Raw genomic sequence first — 12,574 nt, forward strand, 5'->3', positions numbered from 1 at the left:
ATTTGTCGATGGCGTCACCAGAAGACCCGTCAATCGTCTCGCTCTACAAACGTCTAAGGCTCCAAAACAGGGCGACAGTCAGGGCAGCAGTCCTTCGTAGCCGTCGGGACGCGGGAAGCCTCGCAGCAAAGACCTTCAGAACCACGTCGACATGCCGGGGTCGCTGAAGTGGCTGGCCAACCTCCGGAATTTTCACACAACGCTCCTCACGAACCTCTGGCTTGGACCGGTACCGCTGAAGTCGCCCCACGTTGGGCGCCAAATGAGGTATTGGGTTTTCTCGGAACCAATATTAATACAAAAAAACCAGCGGTGTCAGGGCAACACCCAAAGACCCCGGATTCCCCTGTCTTGGCAAACAGAGACACGGGATACTTCTCGATGACGTCAAAGACCAAAGTTTAATGGTTGCAACCAGGGACAGAGGTCTACGAAGTACACACGGGTAGTTCGAAAGAGACTGCACCATCTCAGTAAACGAAACTCGGTCTTTTATGCCGAAAATTATGCTTCTGGCAACATTACAATTTACATTCAGTGCATACAAAACTAACCAATGAGCAAGTAGCATTTCAAAAAGTAGCGAATCACGACAGTCATAGTTAATCCCATTTTCCATTGTCCAGCCCACCACAAATGGTCACACATATGTTATTTTCCTGTTCGATCAGGCCGGACAAACTCATCATAAAACCTTCAACTAGATCGATGAACATGTTGTAAAGGAAAGGTAGGAACAGATGGAAAGGAGATAGAGGAGTGGAAGCGGTGGACCATAAAGTCGGATCACGTCCTGTTCTTTGATCTTTATCAGTGCAGCTGCTAACCAAGGAACTGGCTCAGCAGGATTCGCCCTAGGGGAAAAGTCAGTTCGGCCAGGTCAACCAAATGTCGGCTAAGGCATACGTGTCAAGGACTCGTTCGGCCACAATCACAGGGCCTATGTTAGGGCAACCATACAAGATGGCTGCCGCTTTACAAAATGGAACCCGAGGGTTCAAACTAAATCCTCAAATGCAGAGTGTTCTCCTATATCGATTCATACGAAAGCACTCAGACATGTTAGACTCGTCATTTGCGGTCTGCCAACACCAAGATCGTCCATTTCCGACAATCTTTATGAATCGGGTTTCGGAACTATCGAACCCAATTCGGAACTACGGAACCACACTTCCCTGGACCAGAAACAAGCTTCCGAGGACCGGTTTCTGGCATTCCAGCCGTCTTCAGCCCGGCTTGCTTGAATTCAGTGGCAAAGTGAGCAAGGGACTCACGTCTGATCATACCCTGCCACACTTGTGGTGGCCAAAAGCGGTACAAAAGGGGGTGGTGATGGATGGAGCATCTGAATCAATCAAACCCTCACACCCAGTCAAAAGATCTGGGTTTAATCCATCACCGTTCTTTAGCCCACTCTGTCGCCCCAGTTCAGACATGGCTATATGCAAATCAGTATGACCCTGTGCCTCATGGGAACAGACCAGCCCGAACTGCCAAGCCATGTCTTCCCTGGATCGGAAACAAGCTACCGAGGACCGGTTTCTGGCATTCCAGCCGTCTTCAGCCCAGCTTGCTTGAATCCAGTGGCAAATTGAGCAAGGGACCCACGTCTGAGCATACCCTGCCACACTTGTGGCGGCCAAAAGCGGTACAAAAGGGGATGGTGTCAAGACCTCAATACGTTGTCTCTTACCTTAAGTGGACTAGAATTCTTGTTGACAACGTAGGGAATTTCGCAGAGACGCAAGGGACCAACTTCCCAAAAATCTAACTAAAACTTGCTGACTAGAATTTACAGCTAAGTAATAACTAGAACTTCGGGAGGAGGGCCGGTACTGGTCGTTGGCTGGAGAGTTGAACGTCTTGCTGTCGACCTGCGAATCAACAAGGGTATGGTGTTTACTAAATAACTCTAGCCTTCTGAATTCCTACTTAAAACTACTCTACCCTCTTCCCTCCTAAGTGAGCAAAAAATCTAACTGACTCCTACCTGCGATCAGTTTGGTACTATCCACCGTCCAGTATTTCTTGTCCTGTCGGGAATGGAGTCTTTAAGTAGTCTTGTTAGATGAGCTGGAGTTACGGCGATTGAAAGTCTGAAAATAAATAAACTTTTATCAAAAGAGTTCTTTAACAAAATGTTCTCTTTCCTTTTGACCCCTTCACCCTGCTACCTAAACTTACTTGGATATTATCTTCATAATGTTTATAGGTGGGTTCTGATTTCCTTTTTATCTTAAACCTAAGAAACGAATAGACTAAAAAAAAGAAACAACTAGTGCAAACCTAAATCACAATAACTCCTTGTGAATTAGATTGTGTCAAAAATCTTTCCCAAACAGATTCGATCTTTTCAATTATTCAAAGGTTCCCAAAAGACACCGAACATAGAAACATAGCCCAAGTTCTATTTCCTCTCAAAGTTCAACAAACACATTAGTCAATGTCTCTTTCTTGCGTGGGGCGCCTTGCTATGTTCTTTCAAATAAATCACTTAGCTTTAAATGTCTTTTTCTTTATTTTGCAGGTTGAAGGTCTCGTGCTGCTCCTAGCGATGATTTCCTCTCCGGTGAAGAGCAGAAAACTGGAGGGCTGAAATCCGATGTCTGGAACTCGCGTTGTTGCTCTCTTGAAAGTCAGAGGCAAAGCGAGTTCCAGAAGCCTGGGTGCGGTTTAAATACCGACCGCACCCAGGAGTAACGTGCGCACGCACGTTTAACCGCCCTTGGTTTTCAGACGGCAGAACCGGCAATGTTAGTAGATGCACAGCTGAACTGCAGAATCGGCAATGTTAGCTGATGCACAGCTGAACTCGAAATGCCTCTATTTAGTCCATAAAAATTGCCTAAATAAATGAAATATCACAGCTAAAACCCAATACCTTACCCAGAAGTGTCAAACGGCACATTTTACATTAAAAGCATGTTGAAACACAAGTCGCTACACAAATACTCTCCAGAGGTGCTGGTGCACGGGATAGGGGTGGGTTTTTTGGATGGGATAAAACAGCTATGTACTATGAATGTACATGACTGTTAACAGAGTAAATAATGTTTATGGATTTAGTGACCTGAATGATATAAAATGGCAATGTGCTTTAAAACAGTACAGAATCTCTAGACATAGGCAGGAGGATCATGACAGATGGTCATGGACGGAGCATCTGAATCAATCAAACACTCACACCCAGTCAAAAGATCTGGGTTTAATCCATCACAGTTCTTTAGCCCACTCTGCCACCCCAGTTCAGACGTGGCTATATGCAAATCAGTCTGACCCTGTGCCTCATGGGAACAGTCCAGCTCGAACTGCCAAGCCATGTCTTCCCTGGACCGGAAACAAGCTTCTGAGGACTGGTTTCTGGCATTCCAGCCGTCTTCAGCCCGGCTTGCTTGAATCCAGTGGCAAAGTGAGCAAGAGACTCACGTCTGAGCATACCCTGCCACACTTGTGGCGGCCAAAAGTGGTGCAAAAGGGGGTGGTGATGGACGGAGCATCTGAATCAAGCAAACACTCACACCCAGTCAAAAGATCTGGGCATTAATCCCTCACCGTTCTTTAGCCCTCTCTGCCACCCCAGTTCAGACATGGCTATATGCAAATCAGTCTGACCCTGTGCCTCATGGGAACAGTCCCGCCCGAACTACGACGCCAGCACTCTACACGCTCTCAACTCCGGACGGAGCCACACCTGCGTCAAGTCCACCCCGAAACGCACACACGGCCCCTTCACCTGCCAGAACTGCAGCTACACCAGCCTCAGAGCCGACGAACCACCCGCCAAGAACCCAACCACCTCTGATACATACTACTGAACATCCAATCCGCACGCAAGCATACCGTCGAGCTCTGGGGCCTGCTCGACACAACATCCCCGGATGTCGCCTTCCTTTCAGAGACTTGGTTTAACGACTCCTCCGCACCCAAAATGGCCATAGCCATCCCAGACGGCTACAAGATCACCCTCAGAGACAGCACCAACGGAGTCGGAGGAGGAATCGCCATTGTCCACAGCATCAGGGTCTCGACTAGCACTGACGATGCGCTCAGCACCGCCGAACACATGCATTTCAAGATCCACACAGACCCTAATTCCACCCTCAGAGGCACCCTCGTCTACCGACCCCCCGGATCCCGTTCCCAGTTCAGCGACTCCATCGCCGACTTGTTCAGTAGGGACGCCCTGACCTCCACCGACTACATCCTCCTCGGAGACCTGAACTTTCACCTTGAGACAACAAAGAGAACAACTCCACAACCCTGATCAATAACCTTGCCAACCTTGGACTGAAGCAAGTCATCACAACGCCCACCCACTCCGCCGGCCACATGCTCAAACCTGTCTTCTGCTCAAGTCCGTACATCTCCATCAGCCACACCACTGGACTCCTCTGGACCGACCACCGCTGCATCCACTTCACCTTCCAGAAACCCACCAAACACCACCCCACCCAACAGATCCTCCGCCGCTGCTGGAGCAAAATCACCGAAGACCAACTACATGCAAACCTCGCTCTCAGCCCACCCACCGAACCCTCCAACACCGACGACGCTGCCCACAGCCTCAGACGCTGGATCGAGGTCTGTGCCAACACCCTCGCTCCACTGAAGAAACCCCCCCACAGAGACACCAGCAAGAGGGCCAGCTGGTTCACCCCCAAACTCCTAGCCTCCAAGCAAGCCTGCCGGAAACTAGAGAGGAAATGGCACAGTGAACAAGCTCCGGACAGCCATGCAGCACACATGGATGCCATCCGCAACCACCACCACCTCATCAGGGCGGCCAAGAGGACCTCCTTCAAAGACTGCCTCAACAACAATGCACACAATAGCAAGGAGCTCTTCAACATCGTGAAGGAACTCTCCAACCCCAGCTCCAACACCAATGACATACCGCCGTTGCAAACCCTGTGTGACTCCCTCGCCACCTTCTTCCACCGCAAGGTAGCAGACATCCCCTACAGCTTCAACACCTATACAGCCCCAACAGACAGCAAAACAACAGACCCTCCGTACACCATCGACCACGACCCCCTATTAGCCTGGCCCAGCGTGAGCATCAATGACACCATCAAGGCCATGCACACAATCCACTCCGGCTCTCCGTCAGACCCATTCCCGCACCACGTCTTCAACAGAGCAAGCAGCTCCATCGTACCCCACCTGCGCAATGTCGTCAATATCTCCCTCGAGACCGCAGCCTTCCTAGAGATCTGGAAACACGCCGAGATTAACGCCCTTCTCAAAAAACCTAAGGCAGACCCAAGAGACCTCAAGACCTTCCGGCCAATCTCTCTGCTCCCCTTCCCGGCCAAGGTCATCCAGAAAACTGTCAACAGACAGCTAACACGATACCTCAAAGAAAACAGAATCCTGGACCCTTCCCTATCAGGGTCCCGCAGCAACCACAGCACCGAGACTGCCCTCATCACCGCCACCGACGACATCAGAACCCTGCTGGACAACGGCAAGACTGCAGCACTCATCCTCCTAGACCTCTCTGCCGCCTTCGACACCGTCTGCCACCGCACACTCCGAGCACGCCTCCATGCCGCAGGGATCCGAGACAAGGCTCTGGATTGGACCACCTCCTTCTTCTCTGGCAGAACCCAGCGCGCCTGCCTCCCCCCATTCCATTCCAAAGCCTCCGAGATCATCTGCAGCATACCCCAGGGATCCTCCCTCAGCCCAGCGCTGTTCAACATTTACATGGCCCCGCTCTCACACTTGGCCCGACAACACGACCTCAACATAATCTTCTACTCTGACGACACTCAGCTGATCCTGTCCCACACCAAGGACCCCATCACCGCCAAAGCCAACCTCCACGAAGGAATGAAGGTCGTTGCCAACTGAATGAAAACCAGTCGTCTGAAGCTGAACTCAGACAAGATGGAGGTCCTCATCCTCGACTCCGACCCTTCAGCCTGGGACGACTCCTGGTCGCCGACTGCACTAGGGGCAGCCGCGACACCCACCGACCATGCACGCAACCTGGGAATCATCCTCGACTCAATGCTCTCAATGACCAAGCATGTCAACGCCATCTCCTCCTCCTGCTTCAACACCCCCCACATGCTCCGCAAGATCTACAGATGGATCCCAACAGATACAAGGAAGACAGTCACCCAGGCCCTCATCAGCAGCAGACTCGACTACGGAAACGCCCTCTACCCGGGAGCCGCGACCAAGCTCATCAAACGACTACAACGCATCCAGAACGCCTCGGGACAGCTGATCCTTGACGTACCATGCCAGGCCCGCATCACCCCCCACCTGAGAAACCTGCACTGGCTCCCCGTCAACAAGAGGATATCCTTCAAGCTCCTCACCCATGCACACAAGGCACACCACAAGACTGGCCCAGCCTACCTCAACAGACGGCTCTCCTTCTACATCCCCAACTTACAGCTACACTCTGCCAACCTCTCACTCGCCACCGTCCCGCGCATCCGAAGAACAACCAATGGTGGGAGATCCTTCTCCCACCTCGCCGCCAAGACATGGAACACCCTCCCACTGAGCCTACGACAGACCCAAGACCTACTGACCTTCAGGAGGATACTCAAGACCTGGCTGTTCGATCAGTAGCGCCCGCCCAGCGCCTTTAGACCCTCGCGGGTATGTAGTGCGCTTTACAAATGATTGATTGATTGATTGATTGATTGATTGAGTGTGCAGCGGGAACACTTCCAACGCCAACCAATGACCTGCTGATGAGGGATTTCAGGACTAATAAAAGTCTCAAAAGAGTGACCTTGCAGTCATGTGTTTTTCCCCTTCCAGGGCAACCCAGGAAGTGAGAGCCTCTATCTCAAGTGACCCACCTACCAAAACCCCTCTTCACCCAATCCCCAAATCCCGAGTTTGAGTAAACTGATTGTGTCCCCTTGCTCCAGAGACCCTCAAGAGCCAAGCCTACCTTTGGGTTTGCTGAACTTGTCCTCAAGTCCCAACGTGCAGCCTTTCTTTTTCCAGGTAATTGTCCATAGACTTTAAAGTGTAGTGCTCGAGGCTACCAACGCGACCAGCACCTCTGCACCCGGACACACCAGGGAAGGTAAATACAAACTCCTGGAGGTTTCTTGGGCCTTGGCAATTAAGCACCTCAGGTCTCAAAAGGTACCCTAAGGAACTGCTTGCAAGCAACTGTATGCAGTGTATGTTTCTGTCATAGAATAACGATAACGCGTTTGAGTCTCATACCTCAAAAAAAAGTTATATGAGTATTTTTTGTCTAACATCTGTTTATTGGTAACAGAATGACAAGAAAAAAAAAAGGCCAAGCAAGTAGGAGGCACATGACTCAATGAGAAAAGCAATGAAATATTATCACTGTCCAAGCCGCAAATTGATACATCAATATAAAATCAACCCATCAAATACAGGGGTCGAACTGTATATATACAGAAAAAAAAGAGAAAGGAAAAAGCAAGCCCGTACTTACACAATGTAGTAGAATTGGGCAATATACGGCGCAATGCCTTCCTAGGTCGCAGGCGGGTAGGCCTCTCTGCCCCCTGACACTCCTTGCCGTCTCCAACCTGGGGCCCAGCTCCCCACAGCGCATTCGATATCCACCGTCCCCAGGATGGTAGCTCCTTACGATTTTTTCTTTTATATGGGACTTTGTCTTTTAAGATCCCTTTTTCCTTTTTCTGTTTGTTGTGTGTTTTTGTTTCTATTATTAATGGAGATGGCTGCCTAGTGTTTCTACAGTGCACAGTATTTCCTCTCCATGATGGTTAGGCCTCTTCGTTGATAGGACTAAGTTTACCAGGTCTCTTCTGTATGTCTAGCGATGTGGCTGCAACACCCTTTCACAAGGTGTTCGGACTCTTGATTGAAGTGTGTATCTTAGCTTCCCTCACATACTTTCCCCTAGAACTGCGACTACTGTTATGCTGTTTGTGATATTTGAGTATTTTATTGTATTATTTAAAAATCTATAACTCTGATAGTACTTACCTGATTCCGATGATTTTGGAGTCTAAAATTGTATTAAAATCAGTGCTAATTTTCCTAATTGGCCTCGGATCTCTTATTGAGTGTGTGTTTTATTTATTGACTCAGTGTGTAGAACAAATGCTCAACACTCCCCTCTGTTAAGCCTAAACTGCTTGACCGCACTATCAGAAAGAGACACTTGGGATTATTAAAGTAAGCCTTGTAAACCAAATAAGGGTTGTCTTGACTGTTTTGCTTCGCTAGCACTAACACAGCTAGGCTCCTTCTCAGGAAACCTTCTGTTTTATTTATCCAGTTTTTGTCTTTTAATTTATTTTCTTTTTTCACTGTTATCCCCTGTTTTTAAACCCCCGCTCGCATTCTTGCACCTTAATAGGCTCCTCACCGCTACTTTGGCGGGCCGGTCCCTCGCGCTCAGGATTTGGTGAGCGCCATCTAGGGTGGGTGTAGGGATACCCTGGACTCTCCCGCGCTCTAGCAGTCAGGAGGACTGCCCAGAGACTGTTCCGGGATCAGTACATAAGCAGGGCAGGAGGTAGGCTCTCCTTGCTTCGCTAGCACTAACACAGCTAGGCTCGTTCTCAGGAAACCTTCTGTTTTAATTATCCCATTTTTGTCTTTTAATTTATTTTCTTTTTTCACTGTTATCCCCTGTTTTTAAACCCCCGCTCGCATTCTTGCACCTTAATAGGCTCCTCACCGCTACTTTGGCGGGCCGGTCCCTCGCGCTCAGGATTTGGTGAGCGCCATCTTGGGTGGGTGTAGGGATACGCTGGACTCTCCCGCGCTCTAGCAGTCAGGAGGACTGCCCAGAGCTCTACTTAAACCGGTCATAATGACGCGCAGCGTGTGCGCGCAGCGTGTTCGCCGCAGCCACGCCGAAGTCACGCCAGAGTCCAGCCCGTCTGCGCCCGTCCGTGCTGAGGACGGGCTGGATGGCTGGACTGTAGGTCAGGATAAGGTAGGCTTTCACGTATTGAAATACTCCTTACAGGATGTATTACGGCTCAAACCTCCACTAGCATGTAAAACATGAGCAATGGGACCCCCACAAAAATATAATTTATGGCCCTGGAACCGAGGGGAGCAAGAAAACACAAAGCAAGAGGGGTGTTCCTACAGTGGCCGTATCATTCAGTAATGTGTATACATCTCTAAGTAATCACAAGGGGCAGTGACAGAAGAAGGTAAAGTGCAAACAAAGTTCATTTAGAGAAATATTTATTTATTCTTTTTTTAAATTTTTTTCTTGATATAAATTCATATAAATATTATTATTCAACAAAAAACCTTTTTTGAATTAATAGGTAGTACATAGATTAATTGAGAAAATTCATAAAGAGCACAAGACAGTCATAAAAACAGCAACAAATTAGCAGGTCCCCTGAAAAGCAATCATGCACCACAACTCACTCACGTGCTAACAATCATTCTACATTCATACCACATACAAAAATGGAGAAGGAACTGGATTCCAAATAGCAAGATGACTATGCTAATGTGGTCCAAGGGCACCAGGGTGTAATTGTTGGCCCTTGTAGCGGGTCTACGCGCGTTTCGGTGGACAAGCCACCTTCATCAGGACCTTCTTGACCAAAAAAGTGAAGATATCAGGGGATCAAACAAGAGGAGTTTTGGCGGGTAAAAAAAGATCAGCTATCACTAGATCGAGTTTTCTTTAAGAGTTAGAAGCTAAGGTCACATAAGTTGCACCATATCCATAATGTCAAGTCCGATGTGCTAGATGACCCTCAAAGCTTCATATTAATGTCTTGGATACCAATTACTGATTTGGAGGCGGGATGGGCGAGTTATTGACGTTCGGTCAATAACTCGCCCATCCCGCCTCCAAATCAGTAATTGGTATCCAAGACATTAATATGAAGCTTTGAGGGTCATCTAGCACATCGGACTTGACATTATGGATATGGTGCAACTTATGTGACCTTAGCTTCTAACTCTTAAAGAAAACTCGATCTAGTGATAGCTGATCTTTTTTTACCCGCCAAAACTCCTCTTGTTTGATCCCCTGATATCTTCACTTTTTTGGTCAAGAAGGTCCTGATGAAGGTGGCTTGTCCACCGAAACCCGCGTAGACCCGCTACAAGGGCCAACAATTACACCCTGGTGCCCTTGGACCACATTAGCATAGTCATCTTGCTATTTGGAATCCAGTTCCTTCTCCATTTTTGTATGTGGTATGAATGTAGAATGATTGTTAGCACGTGAGTGAGTTGTGGTGCATGATTGCTTTTCAGGGGACCTGCTAATTTGTTGCTGTTTTTATGACTGTCTTGTGCTCTTTATGAATTTTCTCAATTAATCTATGTACTACCTATTAATTCAAAAAAGGTTTTTTGTTGAATAATAATATTTATATGAATTTATATCAAGAAAAAATTTTAAAAAAAGAATAAATAAATATTTCTCTAAATGAACTTTGTTTGCACTTTACCTTCTTCTGTCACTGCCCCTTGTGATTACTTAGAGATGTATACACATTACTGAATGATACGGCCACTGTAGGAACACCCCTCTTGCTTTGTGTTTTCAAACCTCCACTAGCACCTTGTTTCCATAGGTGCACCCCTGAAGACTTCCTACTACCCTTGGGGTGTGATTGCTTTTAGGTGGAATCGGGGGGTCCCAACCTACCCTCCCCCCCTCTCCCCTGGAGCCCTGCCTTCCGCTGGGACTCAGTGTGTCGAGTGAAAATTGTCTTCTTATTAACGCTCGCTCACTCACTCATTAAAAACAATATGGTTTTTAAGGAGCTCATATTAGACAGGAAACCCTATTGGGTCTTTATTACTGAAACATGGGCTAAAGACTCTTCAGGTCCAGATCTTGTTGAAGCGGTCCCTGAGGGCTACTGCTTAGCACGGCAGGACAGAATGGGCCGAGTTGGTGGTGGGCTGGCTATCCTGTATAAAGACAGGTTTCAATGCCACACTATACCTGTCTCTGATCCCAAGGATGTGTTCCAAGTACTATACTTTTCCCTGTCCGACTCTTCTAATCCCGCGTTTAATGGGATTTTGCTTTATCGTCCCCCTGGCCCCAGAGCAGATTTTGGGCTGAAATTGTTTCAGGTTTTGGAACCTTATTTTGGCCGCCAAAATCTCACTATTCTAGGTGATTTCAATTTTCACTTAGAGCTGCTGGAGGCACATGACACTATCTCCCTGCTGGAAGTTATGTCAGCCTGTGGACTCACCCAATTGGTGAAAGGACCCACCCACCGAGCGGGGCACACGCTCGATGGGATTTTCTCTAACGATCAGTGGCTGACAGTAACCGATCCCCTCCATATTTCATGGTCGGATCATTTGGCCGTTCCTTTTAATCTGACCTATCCGATCCAGGACACTATTAGAAGGGTCCCGAGTACAATGGAAGTACGAAGGAATTTTAAAAACATCAGGGAAAACTCTTTCTATCCGTGTACATCTAGTCTGTCCACTACTCAGGAGATGGATGTTCCTTCAGGGATTTCACAATACGAAAAGACCATCTCGGAGGCCCTGGATGAACTGGCTCCTGCTAGGTCCTGTTATTCAGCCAGGAAAAGACCTTCAGCTCCCTGGTTCTCAGAACAACTAAGGCTCCTTAGACAAGAAGTAAGGAGACAGGAGCGCCTATGGCATTCTAGCTGGCACCAAAAGGATAGAGAAGCCCACAAGATCCTGCTAAAAAGATATAAGCTGGAAGTGATTAAGACCAAACAAGAATACTTTACGGCCCTCACATCCTCACTTTCATCTCCTAGAGAGCTCTTCAGGATTGTTGATTCTCTTACTTCTCTCCAGATCCCAGACCCTGTTGTTGCATCTCAGGAGCTCTGCAACAAGATAGCCTCCTTCTTTCAGTCCAAAATCTCGGACATTTACATTGCCTTGGAGTCGCAAAGATCCTCTACCGCTGAGCCTCCGGTGCCCGCTGTCTTGGACTCTAATTTTGTTGAACTACCTCGGCTCGTGGGCCTGGAATCCTTTCCTCCTCTCTCTTGCCAGGATCTTGAGATTCTTCTTAACAAAACTAAATCTGGTTCTCCGCTAGATGTCTGCCCGTTAAAGATCCTCAAGCAGTGTAGAGAATCCCTCCTTCCCCCTTTGGTTGACATCATGAATAGGGCGATGAAGGAGGGCATTTTTCCCCAGCAGTGGAAAAATGCTGTGGTAAAACCACTGCTCAAGAAGCCTTCTCTTGACCCTGGGGTATTAAAAAACTTTTGCCCCATCTCACTGCTCCCGGCTCCCGCAAAGATGTTAGAAGCCCATCTAAATAAACATCTTTCTGCCTTCGTGGAGAGTTCGGGTTGTCTGGATCTATCCCAGCATGGATTCAGGAAGTAACATAGCACCGATTCTGCCCTCACCATAGTGCTTGATAACATCCGCACGCGGGTAGATGGGGGACAGACCTCCCTCCTGATCCTTTTAGACCTCACGGCTGCCTTCGATACCCTTTCTCCCTCGGTATTAACATCTCGACTGAAGGAGATTGGGGTTCGGGGGCGGCCCTGGGGCTCCTTTCCTCTTTTCTTGATCATAGAGAGCAAAGGGTGATGCTGGGTCAGTTTCTATCTCCATCCCTGTCTGTGCA

The sequence above is a fragment of the Lissotriton vulgaris genome, chromosome 8 (genome assembly GCF_964263255.1).
Source record: "Lissotriton vulgaris chromosome 8, aLisVul1.2, whole genome shotgun sequence".
Lineage (NCBI taxonomy): Eukaryota > Metazoa > Chordata > Amphibia > Caudata > Salamandridae > Lissotriton > Lissotriton vulgaris.